The 14,546-nt window shown below is 49.5% G+C and overlaps 1 long non-coding RNA gene across 1 annotated transcript; it reads right to left on the bottom strand.

The window, feature by feature from the left end:
- Positions 1–7,011: 7,011 nt before the first annotated feature.
- Positions 7,012–9,309, bottom strand: LOC110323982. The gene is made up of 2 exons (XR_002380658.1): positions 9,209–9,309; positions 7,012–8,979 (listed from the first exon to the last, which is right to left on the bottom strand). It is a non-coding gene; the product is annotated as an uncharacterized LOC110323982 (long non-coding RNA).
- Between the last annotated feature and the right edge of the window lie 5,237 nt (positions 9,310–14,546).

Here is a 14,546-nt window from a genome sequence, read left to right as displayed (position 1 = left end):
GAGGAGGAGAAGGAGGAGGAGGAAGAAGAGGAGGAAGAGGAGGAAGAGGAGGAAGAGGAGGAAGAGGAGGAGGAAAACAGAAAGTATGAGCCTCCAGCCATGGCCCTGGGCCCATCCAGACCTGGGCAGGGAGAGGGGGGAGGAAGCTGGCAGAAAGAGCTCCAGACCACCAGTTAGTCTGAGGGAGCAGGAGGCAGACCTTCCAGGCCGCCCACAGTATGAAAGTGGGATGGGGTGGACACAGACACGGGTGATAGAAGCTGAACTCTAAAGCTAATCTATGCAACTGGAGTTCCACTGACATGTGCCACGTTATAAAATTAGAACGGGAAGGGCTCGGGGCTCGGGGCTCGGGGCTCGGGCCCTACTGGGTGTCCAACTCTGAAAAATGAAGACCACAGGGAGCAGGAAGGAGTCGGCAGGACAGTCCAGTGGGGCTGTGCAAGTCCCCGAGCTGGCAGAATGAAAGGAGGAAGAATGGAGATTCTGACATGAAATAGCATCACGAGGACCTACTGTGTGTACTTGCCTTTCACCTACTGTGTGCACCTGGCCTTTCAATTCTGCAGGGGCCGGCTGGATCTGTACTCAACAGCAGATAGAAAGAGGCAGATCCCACACGTGTTTGGGTAAGGCTGGACCCAGGGCCTCCTTGTTTAAGGAGGATCCAGGAGACAAACCAGAGATGGCTGTGGGGGCCCAGGGTGTCTGCCTCCCCTGGGGTGACATTTCCTGGTAGCTGCAAAGAGCCTCCCACTGGTGTCTCCCATCATGACTGCCACATGATGCCCTGGCGTTAGAGATGCTATTAACAGGTCTTGGTGTCGCAGGGACAGGAAGCCAGGGCTGCAGAGCCTGAGTCACTGTGGAACCAGAGACAATTAGACAGCGGGTGCTGTTAGGGATCATTGGCGTCATCAGCCATGTGACACTCCACACCTGCAGTCTATACAGATGAGGACACTGAAGTCATGGGGAAACAGGACGCTCTAGACAAGGGTTTGCTTTCCTTTTTGTCTTCTTCCTTCCTTCCTCCCTCCCTCCCTCCCTCCCTCCCTCCCTCCCTCCCTTCCTTCCTTTCTTTTCTTTTTTTTTTTGAGACAGCATCTCACGTGACCCAGGCTGGCCTAGGACTCCTGATGCTCCTCCCTCTACCTCTCAGGGTGGGGTTACAGGTGGATACCATGGCACAATGCAGTGGATCAACTCCAGGGATTCCCACGTGCTGGGTAAGCAATCTATCCACTGAGCTACAGCCCCAGCCTATGCACTGAGAGTCCCAGCTATGACTCTCAACAACTGAGAACAGTTTGGGGCTAGAGAACAAGGGGAGGGGGCTGGTCTGTGACCTCAGGGTGTACAGCAAGTCCTGGCCCTGCCCACCGTATGCCAGGAACATCCCCAGTACCATAACCACAAATACCTGCAGACATTGCCTGAGTGCCCTGGTGACCGGGCATTGGGTTTATAGCTGAAGTGATCCCTTGTCACCAGCTATAGCCCATGTCCTTATCATTACAGCCACACCAGAGATGCTGTCCCAAGACACTGGGAACTTGAGAGGATTCTGAATGCCACTGAACGGTCCTGGCCAGAGCCGAGGCTAGCACAGCAGAGGCTAGACAATGGGAGTCTATATTTGACTGGCATATAACCCAAAGAGCTGCATTTTATCTTCAGGTTGAGGCTTTCCTTATGCTTTATATCTGCAGCACAAAAGGGGGACAGAAGGACAGACAGACAGAAAGGAAGAAAGATTTAAAAGGAGAAAATTATTAAACACCATTGTATCTGCATCTCTTTCCTTTCCTTTTTTTAAAAAAAGAATTATTTACTTCTTTTATGTATATGAGTCCACTATCTCTGTCCTCAGACACACCAGAAGAGGGCGTCAGATTCCATTACAGATGGCTGTGAGCCACCATGTGGGTGCTGGGAATTGAACTTATCTTGACTCCTCTAGAGTCAGTGCTCTTAACCACTGAGCCATCTCTCCAGCCCCATCTCCTTCCTTTCCATTCCCTAGGGCTCTAATGCTTTCAGGCCAGGGGGTTCAAGAGTTGAGTAGAGTAGAAACTGTGGACGCTTTCCTCCAAGATCCCTCCATAATGTCTCTGGGACTTCAAAGGACAGATAGATTGACAGACTGTTTATTTCAGGGCTTTGCCAGGCTCTGCTGCTCTGGCAAGTCTGGGCTCCTATGCTGGGACCTTTCAAGCGCCTCCCCTAATTTTGTCCTTCTAGTTATCAAAACAGCCTGTAACCCTCTGGGAGGGTCTCAGCCTCATTCCTTGGTTCAGAGATAAAGTCATTTTCTCAAAGTCACGCTGAAGCAGAAGCACTCAAGGCTCCTGGCATCCTGTCATTCACCAGGCTGGGCGTGGCTCCAGGCAGCCTGTCAGTCACCGGGCTGGGCGTGGCTTCGGGTAGAACTGCTCTGCTCCCCAGATGCCAGGAGGCTCTAGAAGAGGGCATGTGCTGCTCCTTGGAGGTTGGAACTGCCCCTGCAGTGGCCCTTGTGAAACGGGTGCCATCTCACAGCCTTCAGAGTCTGCGTGATGCAATCATGAACTCAACAGTGTGGGTGTGCACAAGTGTGCAACACCAGGAGCTTCAGGGACTTCCTGTCAGTAGAAGTCCTCATGTCACCACACAGCTATTCAGTCACCTCCATGGGGACAAGAAGAACACATTGTGGGGCTGGGCCATGGGGTGGGAGACACAACAGCACACTGCCTCTTCTGTTACCAGAAATGCCTTTGATCTAAGGATACGCAGCAACACTGGACCAGACTGTTGAGGCATCGTGCAGAGTGAACCCTCCCTGCTCTGCATCACAAAGGCATCGGGTCACTGACATTGGGTTAAAAGGTAACTGTAAAGTACCTCTGCCATCTGCGCTCTGTGTGTGTGTGTTCATGTGTGTGCATGTGCGTGTGTGCACGTGTGTATGTGCTCAAGTGTGTGTGTGCTCATGTGCACATGTGCACCTGTGCATGCATTCTGTGTGTATGCATGTGTGTACGTGTGTGTGTACTCAAGTGTACATGTGTAAACGTGTGTGCATGTACATGTGTGTGCTCAAGTGTACATGTGTACATATGTGCACTGTGTGTGCCTGTACATGCACTGTGTGTGTGCATGTGTGTGCATGTACTCTGTGTTATATGTGCACATGTGTGTGCACATGTGCATGTGTGTATATACTCTGCGTATGCATGGGTACATGCAGGAAAGGATCCACAGTTACAGACTGGTCAGCCTCAGCTGTTTTCCTCAAGCCCAATCTACCTTGTTTTTTGGGACAGGGTCTCCCACTGGCCAAATGGGCTGGGCTGGCTGGCTAGTCCACCCCATAGGCCTGCTCATTTCTGCCTCCCTGGTGCCTGGATTACAACTGGGCACCACATGCTGGGGGCTTGGGGATTCTGATCCTTGTCTTTGCATGGTAAGCATTTTGGTGACTCAACCAACCTCCCAGCTCATCACCTGCTTTTGAAATGCCCATGCAGCATGGACAGGAGGGGGGCCTCACCACCACCATCGCCACCACCACCATCGCCACCACCACCGCGCCCCCACCAAGAAATATCCCAGAAAAGGTACAGGATCTGTCTGAAGTGCACAGTTCTCATCTTAGAGTCTCAGCTGTAGAATTTTAGGCAAGCCATTTTGAAGTGTGCCCTGTGCAGCTGTGCTGGTAGCATACTGCACAAGGCAGGAACTGGAAACGGGAGACAGTAGGTGGGCCGATGATGGGCCACTTCCTTTTCAGCAGCCTGCCTTTCCCTCCAAGGGCTCTGTCCTGAAGAATTAAATATGCCTTTCTTTCCCATCTGCTATTTATTTCTTGTCCTTACCTTGAAAGGGGGAAAAAGGGGGGCATTTTTTGTTTTGTCTTCGAATATCCAGGGGAGAAGAAGGGGAGAGTGGCTGAGCCTAGAGGGATCTGCAGGCTAGCTATCAGAGGAACCAGCTTAAGATGGATGTGGTCACTCATTGGGCTGGGCTCCCACATGGGAGGGCACAGGAAGCCGGGTTTGGGACTGGAGATAATTACACATAATAAATTTGCCTGGTCTCCAGGGCTGCCAGGAGAAATGTTTAGCCCAGAAAATCATCCAGCGCTAGGCACAATTGGGGAAGTCACGAGGCTCCCTGTAGGAACCCATCAGGCTACACGAAGTCACACTGAAGCAGGAAGTGCTGGATCCTGGACATGGAGCCCAGCCCAGCTTCAGAGGGTGGTTTCTGGAGGGATAGCATGCTCCAGTTACAGAGGGACTCTGGCCCCACTACAGGCGGGAGGTGCCAGAAAGGCTAAGTTGGGCAGGGCTGTCTCTTTGAAGAGCTGGATCTTGGGGAAAGGAGGCCACAGAGATTTGGGTCAAGCTTGAAACATTCCTGTCTGGAGCATCTTCTCTGACCTGGCCTATTTTTAGAAGTTTCTTTTAAGGTCAGCGTGGGAAGCCATGGATTCAGCCACATGCTCCCCCCTGGACACTCTCCACAGCTGGCATGTTTAAAATGGAGCCACTGAGAAAACCAGCCGGGGACACTCAGCAGGACCAGCCGACACCCTCCCATGCTGTACTGTCCCTGAGGAGTAGCCACATCACAATGGCCTGGCACAGAGCTGACAGCTATCACAGATGCAAGCTGCCAGTTCCTGGGCCACTGGGCCAGCACATTAGCGTGGGTGGTTCAGATGCGGAAACTGTAGCTAACTGAGAAACAACGGTTCTCAGAGGCCACATAACAAAGGCTGTGGTGAATCCAACAAACATGTCTCCCATTGGCTCTTTCTTCATTTTTGACAGGCTCTCAGGTATCCTAAGCTGACCTCAAACTCATTATGTGACTAAGTATGGCCTTGAACTCCTGATCTTCCCACCCCAGCTCTCAAGTCCTGAGGTTGTAAACACGTTCCCCGACTCTCAAGTGACATGATGCTGAACCCAAGGGTTTTGTGTATGCTAAGCAACATTCTGCCACTGAGCTACAGCCCCACCACGGGCTCATATTTTGAATGCTTTATCTCCAGCTACGGGGCACTATTTTGAAGGCTGATTAAAATAAGTCATTAGGGGTGGGTCTTTGAAGGTGATATCAGGACTGTCTTCAGCTGTGGTCTCTGCTTCCTGCCTGTCGCCATGTGAACAACCCATCACCACCAGTTCCCACCGCCATACACCAATATCTCCAGTCTACCTTCTCTGCCGTCCTGAACAGGAACTCTCAGAAACAGTGAAAATAAATCTTTCCTCTCTGGTGCTATCTGCTGTGGCCTTGAGAGATACAGAGAGAAAAGACCACGCAGCATCACACACAACCCCCACCCCTTTCTGGAATCCATGGAGGAGTTAGCCTCTTACTTCTGCACAGGAATCTCAGGAGAGAATCTGATTGGCTGAACTCTTGTAACTTGCCCTTGTTTAAGGGAGGGGCAGTATTTTGATTGACAGGTTCTTTCTCTGCGAGCGTGCCCGTGTGTGTGTGTGTGTGTGTGTGTGTGTGTGTGTGTGTGTGTGTGTGCCTGTTGACTTCCATCCTCTGCCTTTACATCCCTCTGGTAAGTGTGTGTGAGGAAAGTTAGTTAATTCCATGGCTGTGCACAGCTGGCCGTGACTCAACCTTCAAAACCATGTCTACAAATGTAGGAGTCAGGCTGGCAAGGGTCCAGTACAGCCAGGGCAGAGTTTACTCTCAGTGCCCAATGTGATCTCTAACTGGAGATGTGTGCTAGACCACTGACCGGATAAAGCACTAATGAATGAGCTGCCGGCTAGAACAGATCGCCAAAGTCCTATGGCTAGCTAGCTGACAGCAGATCCCGCTCGCTCTATCAGCCAATCTTCTCCGTCTGGAATAAGCCACGCCCAAATGAGCCAAACAGCTACACCACGCCCCTCAAACAGCACTCTGCTGCCCTGGCCATCAGGGGGCTCCACTGTGCTCTGAGCTGAAGGATGGGACCTAGGACCTTCAGACCCTCACTGAACTCCTAAGATCAAGGGTCCTAAAACCATGGGTCTTCCAGGGCACTGATTCCGGAGAGGAAACCAAAGCTTTGAAGTCCCAATTCAGCCCAGCATTCCGTGTTCATGGAAGTTACTCCTAAGCTTCAGCCATTGTCAAGCAAACAGAGATGGCCAGAAGGACCTGGCTTTTAGAGCATTTTTATGTGACAGAGAAAGAAAAAAGAAATCACAAATTCCCCTACCCTTCACTCAAAAAAGATTTGTTAGTGGCAACTCATTCTTGGAGTGAGGAGAGGGAGGGCTGGGGGTGTCTTGTGTATATTCAACAAACTGTTTCTTCCCCTCTGTCTCTGTCAAAATAATTGTCAACTATGTGGAGCTGTGCACGTGTCTGTCTCTATGTGTGTTTTTATAGAACCAAGAGGAGACTGGGCTTCTTGTCTTAACTTTGAGACACAGAGGTCGGGATGGGATGGACTTTCTCCTTCTCTCCTGTTCCATTTCAGGACAGTTTGCTTCTTGCAAAAGAACCTCTGTTTTTCTGAAAGCCCACAGAGCTTCTCCAGATCTGTTTTCTGCGAAATAAGGGGTCAGTATGTGCATCCCAGTCCCTCAGAAGACTAATGTACCCGTTTACCATCAATGAAATTTAAAAAAAAAAAAAAAAAAAAAACCTCTCCTGCTTACATGACTGCACCCTGTCACTTTTCCCACAGGCGTGGCGCACACAAATCAAATCAAAACAGAAATCATCACGCCCTGTTATGGATCTCAGACACAGTTTCTTTTAATAAAATATGCAAATACTTTGCAGTAAATTGATTTCCCAGTTTTATTCTCTTATCTACATATTTATTATTCATGCCTCCTCCACTCCTCCTTGAAGCAGAGAAGGGGGGGCAGATCTCAAAGACTGAATTTCCTTGCTTTCTTACTTAGTTAAATTGGCACTAAATGTTATGCTTCCAGGAATTAAAGATACCTATAAAAATCACTTTCTGTCTCAAATGGACTAAGGACAGAAGGCAAGAACATTTTCCTTGATTTTATTCTGTGCACTGAATATCCTGGACGGAACGGCATGTCTTGGCTAAGGAAACTGGTGAAGATTTAAGCTAGAGTTTCTCACACTTTTTCCAGCTGTGACTCCTTTTTTACACAGGAAATTTATTTTTGCATAGGTATATAAAATATTCAAATAAAAATTTACTGGTAATAAATCACCAATACATTTATTCATAGAATTCTTTGGTATGTATACAACGTCGAGTCTGTTGGAGATTTGAGTACATTTGTATATTGTTTCTTTTTCATAGAGAATTAATCTTGGGGTCGGTGAGATGGGTTAGAGTGTAAAGCACCTGCTATCAAGCCTGACGACTGACATCCGATCCCTGGAACCCACACAGTGGAAAGACAGACCTCACTGTGGATGCGGCTACCCTGCTGATGCCACTGCCACCGCCACAGCCGCCACCATCCTCCGCTGACATGGGAACTCCACTTCCTCAGCCTTCCACTATAGAAGACCAGGGGCTCTCGAGGAACCCACCAGGCCTCCAATACCAGATAAGAACTGCTGGGGCATCCAGCCTCGAGGACAGAATAGCCACTGGGTCTCAGTCTCTCTGACATGATGACAGCCATTGTTGGACTACTACATCATGGAAGCCAATCTAATATACCCCCTCTTGATATATATTCACCCTATTACTTCTGTTCCTCTAGAGAGCCCCTACTAATAGACAGAACAGATCTCAATATAAGGTCACTGTTGCCAGTAGCTCACTCTGGAGGCACTTCCAGGAAGCCCAGGAGAGGAAGTGGGGGAATAGAGCAAGCAAGGAAGGAATCTAGAAATACATGTGCTGTGGGTTGGGGACCCAAGCTGAATTCTGCTGGGCCCTCTGATAAACCCAGGCATGGCCAGTCCATGGAATTCTTAGGGGAAGGGGGGTGCAGGGGAATCTGGAATGCTGACCCACCATTGGCTCGGAGATTTCCAAGACCATGGGATCAGTCTCAAGACAAAGAAGAAGAGGGTTGAAGGGGCTTGAGATGAAAAACTGCCAATGACTAAAAACAGTGGCCCAGTCACAAATGACCCAACCCACTGAGAAAGGGTCAGCCCACTGCAGCATCTGATGCCTATTGACAGGCAGTGCCTTCCTGGATCAAATGTAGAGAATTCAGGGCTTTAACAAGGATGCAAGAGCTAGAAGACCTGTCAGGGGAATGTGTAACTGTTCTATGTGACCATCCCCCCCCCCTCCCCGTCTTGGTGGGAAAGGACAATAAACTTCCAGGCCCCAGCAAGAAAATGAAGAATGGGTGTTGAAAGGAGACTTTGAGTCACCTCGCCTGCAGGGACAAATAGAAGTCCGGAAGCTAGTTTCCTTCTTGGAATGCTCACCCTGGAAGCCACAAACTGCCCAGAACCCAGAGAAGTCGAGCCTCTTGCAGGGTGGTAACAAAACAGGAAGTAGCTACAGAGCGCTGTTGTAGCCATAATTGGTCTATGCAATCACTCAAGTTCACTGTTCAGGTGGCTAGCCTGCCTTGTCCCTCAGACCCGCCCGGCAAAGCTCCGGTTTCCACATGTCCTGCTCACGAAGCCAAGGTCTGTCTTCTCCCAGGAAGTTCTCTGCTCCCTCATGCTGGATAAAGCATGGGTGCAATCTAGTATCCCAGACAGGATGAAAGCCATCTTTCAGAGTCCAGTCATATTGAAATGATCCACACATCCGCTATTTAAAGGTCAGCATTAGGGACTTCAACCTTCGGTTGTAGAGATGAGATGCTGTGCCAGGTGGACAATCCTTCCTTTCCCAGTGAAGACCGGCAGGTCCTTGGGAGACTCAAGAAGTCTGCAGCCTCCTTCTGGGCTTTGACTGTAAACCGTCTATTTCCACGTTCCTCCCTCAGGCCGTTGTTTCATTATTCAAGAGATGAATTTTTCAAAGAACTTTCAGCCCCAACAGAGCAGGTGCTGAGGAAACTAAAAAAAGATAGGGCCCAAGACAGTCCTTTGAGGAGGGCAAGCACCTCCATGAAAATGGGGTTCCAAGTTGCTTGATGGGAGTCCAGAATAATCCAGATTAAACCCACCGGGATCTTCCTCTCCGGTTCGAGGGAGGCACAGCCAGGATGGAGAGGCAGTTTTGTACTCCCGGGGGATCCTGGCTATCTTTCTTACCTCTAAACTCCTTGTTTTCATTCTCAGTTACCTTGTGATCTAAGATAACTGTCAAGCTTCGGCCACCTCATCTGCAGCCCAGGCTGTAGGAGGGAAAGAAGGGTGAAGGTCAAACAGGTTCCCTTTCCCACTGGCCTTTAAAAAAGATTCCACAGGTTTGTCCATCAACTTCTGCACGCACCTCATTGGCCACAATGTCACATGACTACATCTAGCTGCGAAGGAGGCTGGGAAGTGTAGTCTTCTACCCGAGACCAAGTTGCCTCCCACAGTGGAAACACAGAGAAGGGAGAAGGGAGGAGTGGGCAATCTAGGACACCTGCGATCCCCACAGGCCTAGCTTACCAGCCTGACTCCAACCAGCAGCCTAGAAAGTTGGTGGGAGGCTGCACAGCTAGTCCCCGAAGCCCATCCCAAAGTGGGCAAGGTGAGGGTCCCATGCCCAGAAAGTTCAAGTTGCCATAAAGCTCTCTGCACTTGTCTGGCCAGGCCACAAATGCATCAGCAATGGCAGAGCTGCGGGAGGATTCTTGGGGCTTGCTTGTTAATGAACCTTGCAAGTGTGAGCCAGGCTGGTTTGTGGTCACAGGTGGCATCTGATTCCCACTCATACCCATCCCCCGCAGCTGCGCAGGAATCAGGAGGGATGACAAAATGTTCCTAAGAGAGGGAAAATTACCCAGAAAATGTGTCCCAAGAAAAGTGAGCTTTAAAAAGTTTGTCTCGCGCAAAGCATTATCTTTAAGTCCTCCAGCTAGGCTAAAAGCCTGTCCCGTTCCTCCCCGGGATTTCTAGTGAATTAATAATGCCACTGATGAATATTCAAAAGTAGGCAGCTATTGTGCCTCCAAGCACATAATTAATTATTCATTACACATTTTTACTCACTGAATTAAAAAACACAGGGTGCTGTGGGAAATGAAGTGTGCTTCGCGGCAGGGGCACGAAATTCCACACTGCCCCTTTAAGGACTATTATTCTCTATTTGTGGTTACCAAGCAACATAAATGCTGGGCAATTAGATCATGGGTTGTCCCTGAAGACTGATGGGATAATAAGCTGTAGTTAAGTATTAAGTTGACCCAGTGAAGGTCCCATCTGAATAAACCTGGCTAGGGCCACAGCTGGCGTCTTTTAAATGAAACTTTTACATTAAGACCATACAAAAGGTGACTGTTCCGGGAGCATGCGCACAACGCGCTCTCTGTAAGCCCCCCCACTAAGGTTCAAGGTGCCTTCGCTCAGCACCTCTGTCTTTGTGAAGCTGTGCAGGGGCTTCAAGTGGCCTGCTTTCCTGTTGGGCCAACTGGGCTGGGACATCACGACTCAGCGTGGTGAAAAGTCACGGGGAGGCTTGCAAAAAGGGTACAGGTACAGCTGAGAACAGAGCCCCTAGCCTGGAAGAGCTAAAAGTTCCAGATCAACCCTGATAGAACCAGAACAGAACCAGAAGGGCCAAGTTCTGCTGGGAACTGGAAGAGTGGAAAAACCTTCCTTGCTCTTGATTAATAAGGACTCTTGGCTTCTACACGCCAGCAGAAAAATCTCCTTGTCCTGGGTCCCAAACCAAAACCTGAGAGCCCAGAACTGGAACCCCAGACACGTCCCCTAAACTTGAGAAGGTTAAGCTGATTCCATGACGGACTTCAAATTATCAGTTAAGACTAGGGTTAAGAACTGGGCAAGTCCAGGCAAGCCCAAGCAAATCAGTTACTAATAGAAAGAAAGGCCAGGCTCCACCCTTCACACCCCATAATGGTTCTGAAAGACCTAGAGACAGAGTAAGATAAAGGTCTCCTACCCTGGAATTTCAATGTGTTTTAAAATGAGTCTTCAAGCTCACTTGATTGTCTCTCTACTTTGGTAATGGGAGACCCCAGCATGCTGGACCTCTGCAGAATAAAACTCTTTGTGTTTATATACTATTTTAGACTGGGCTATTATTCTTCAGCAAATCACGGACCTTACATTTGGGGGCTTGTCTGGGATTTGCTGGAGACTACCCCCCTCCCTGACCCAAATAGTGGAGTGTTTTTCCTTGGTAAGTCTGGGACCCCAATTGTCTTTTATCTTTTCTGTATCTGTGTCCCTGTTTCAGGTTTAATTCTGTTTTGGGTTTAATCTGGAGACCGAGAGGGACAAAGCGGACTCAAAGGAGGATGCTCCTGACACTCTACCAGTGTGAGTTTCTGCCTGCAGCAAAACTCACTTTAATCCGGTCTGAGTTCATCCTGAGAGACAGACTGGGCTGAAATGGAATGTGCGAGAGAAATTTGGAAGCCAGGACAAAAATATTCTGATCGAGGCTCAAAGTTTACTGAAGGAACTCAGTTTATATAGCTTGGGGAGAAAAACTCCAGTCTCCATTCCCAGTCTTTGAAGGCACAGGTGAATGTCCGTAGGCGGGTCCAAGGATCAAGGCACAGGTGAATGTCCGTAGGTGGGTCCAAAGGATGCTGTGTTCTGGGACATCAAATGGTCTTCTCAGCAGGCAGTGGAGACGCAGCGACAGCAGAGCAGCTCCGGCACATCTGAAGATTTCCACCGGTAGATCTGGGCTTTGAAAGACAGCGATTAGTATAGACAGTAAGGCGAGTTTGGCAGATAACTGCAGGTGGTCCAGTGGCGACAGAGAGCTGGGAGGCCCCAACATACCAGAAGCTGGAGAACTTGCTATTCTCATCTGGATTCTGAGCTGGCTGTGGGTCTATGGGCCTCCCATGCACAGGGAGGAAGACCGTCTGAAACAGCCTTTGGGTTTTTGTTTTCCTGGGGATGTCCTTCTGTGTCTAGGTGTGCTCTGTGATTTTTGTCCTCTTGTTCTAATTTTTCTTTGATCCCTATGAATGGGACAGGCACAAAGCACCCCAGTGGGCTTGGTCCTGAACCATTTTAGGGACTTTTGCCAAGTTGTAGAAGACTCCAGTCTGGTTGTTTGTCACTAAAAACTAACGGTCTTTTGCAGGGATAAATGGCCCACCTACGGCCTGAGGAGGAGGAGACTATTCATCCCCCCATCATTTACAAGGCAACAATTTAGTTTATGAGGCCTGGGGCCATCAGAACAAGTGCTATGGGCCTTGCTGCTCCCAAAACTTCTTCTAAAGGAGGGTCAGCCTCACCCCCTGCCTTGCTCCCCCTTTTCTGCTCCTGAGGAGGATCTCTATCCCCCTCCTTATGTTCCTGCTGCTGCTGCCACCTCTGTCCAGCCAGCACAGGTGGAGAGAGGAGCATCCCTGACTCTCCCTGACTCTCCCTGACTCTCCTGACTCCACTTGGAGTCCACCTCATACTCTGGTCCCTACTGCCCAGAGGGCCAACTCTACTACGGCCTTACCCCTCCAAGCTACAAGACCCCCAGAAGCTCAGGGGAGACAGTTCATGACATATGTGTCATTTGCCGGTAATGAGCCTTACAATTGGAAGTTGCAGAACTCCCCATTGTTAGAAAGACCTTCAGCTCTCACGGGTCTTCTAGATTCAATCGTGCTGACTCACCTGCCCACCTGGGATGACTGCTAGCAACTGCTCCAGGTCCTTTTCATGACAGAGGAGAGAGAAGGAACGAACCAGAAATTGGTTCCGGGAGCAAATGGGTGGCCCAATCAAATCCAGGCTGATGCCACTGCAGCCTTTCCTTTGACTTGACCCGACTGGAATTTTAACATTGCTGAAAGTAAGGAGGAGAGGCTCTGGGTCTTTTTGACTCAGAAATCAGAGAGCATCAGTCAGCCGTGAACCTGGCTTCTGTTAACCAAGCTGCTCCTAGCATCCGTTGGAAGCTTCAGCCACTGGATGGCTTTGCAGCTTGCCTCTGGCACCCGAAAGTCAGCCCCCATTTGCCTTTGAATGGCAAGACTTTGAGAGAGGCTTCTAGGGACAACTGACTTGGACACGCCTCCTCAAGAATTCAAGAGCCCAAGGCACTGCATGAGGGCTTGGGTGAGTACCAACAGGCACACCTCCAAATAACTGTGCCCCAGAATGTACCATGGAGAGGGCCCTCGACTTGGAAGCAGGCCAGGAGGCCACAAAGAACTGCTACAGGAGCGGAGTCAACTTGGCTACTGAGTGTCTCTGCTAAGAAGGCCCAGCTTCGTCAACTTGAGGTCACCTATCTTGGGTACATATTCAAGGGGGGCTGGCCAATGCATGCTGTTGGACTCCCCCAAATCAAACCATCCTTAGCATTTTAGTACCATCAACCTGAAGGCAGGACAAGCTGGGATCTACTGGGTTTTGTAGACTTTGGGTACCAGGGTTCACTGAGATAGCCAAACCATTAGATGTGGCTACCAGGGACCAAGAAGAGAATGGACTGACCTCTGAGATAGACATGACTTTTAAGACTCTAAGAAGAGTCATACTGGAGGTGCAGGCTGTGACCCTTCCCAACATTCACAAACCTTTCTACCTCTATGTGGATGGGAGAAAGGGAGTAACAAAGGGGGTGCTCACCTAAACTTTGGAACCATAGAAAAGACCTGTGGCTTATTTATCTAAGAATCTGGACCTGGTGGCCCAAGGATGGCCAGCCTGCCTCTGGATCATAGTTGCCACTGCCCTGCTAGTTAAGGGTGCTGACAAAATAACCATGGAGCAGGAGCTTGTTATTCCCACCCCCGTGCTATTGAAGAGACCCTCAAGTATCCACCCAGCTGGTGGCTCTCCAATGCCAGACTGGTGCATTTTCAGACTCTACCTGTGAATCTCTCTCACATAAGATATAACCCATCATCTGCCAACCTGGCACCTAACCCAACCTCAGACGGGCAGTATTATTGCAAGGGTGGCAATAATGGACTTAGACTCTGTTATTTGAGCAACTGCTTTGCTGTCAGGAACTTTAGTCCAGAAAGCTGAACTAAGGGCTCTAACCCAGGCAAAAGTAGCCATATGTCTTCAGAACTCATGACTGTCTAGTAACTATTAAGACCTGGGAGATACCTTCATCCTCTGCTACCACTTGTTGTAAAGCAGAACTCAAGCTCTTGATTGCAACTTGCTGTTTCTTTACTCACTCCAGCACTGGAAAGCCTCTTGATGTACAGGGAAGCTGCTCAAAATGTGCACCATAAAAGGGTGATTGACTGTGAAGGCGGGTGGATCCTAAAAAGTAGAATGTGGTCCATCCACCTGGTGATTGTCCTCTCCATGGGCTCATTTAGGGACATGGGGTCTACACTCACCTCACCTTAAACACATGGGATCTTGTCCAGTTTAGGAACATGGAGAACCAGACAGAAACCAAAATATTTGTACCAATGTAAGCCTCAAAACCCTGTGAGGAGTGTCCTTAACTGAAAATGGGGAAACGGGTTCAGATAACTTGAACAACCTGGCTGGAGCCAGGGGTCGACTCACACATT

Source organism: Mus pahari, chromosome 7 (genome assembly GCF_900095145.1).
Source record: "Mus pahari chromosome 7, PAHARI_EIJ_v1.1, whole genome shotgun sequence".
Classification (NCBI taxonomy): Eukaryota; Metazoa; Chordata; class Mammalia; order Rodentia; family Muridae; genus Mus; species Mus pahari.
Note: the sequence above shows the minus strand (reverse complement) of the source record. Positions and strands in the feature narration are given on the sequence as shown.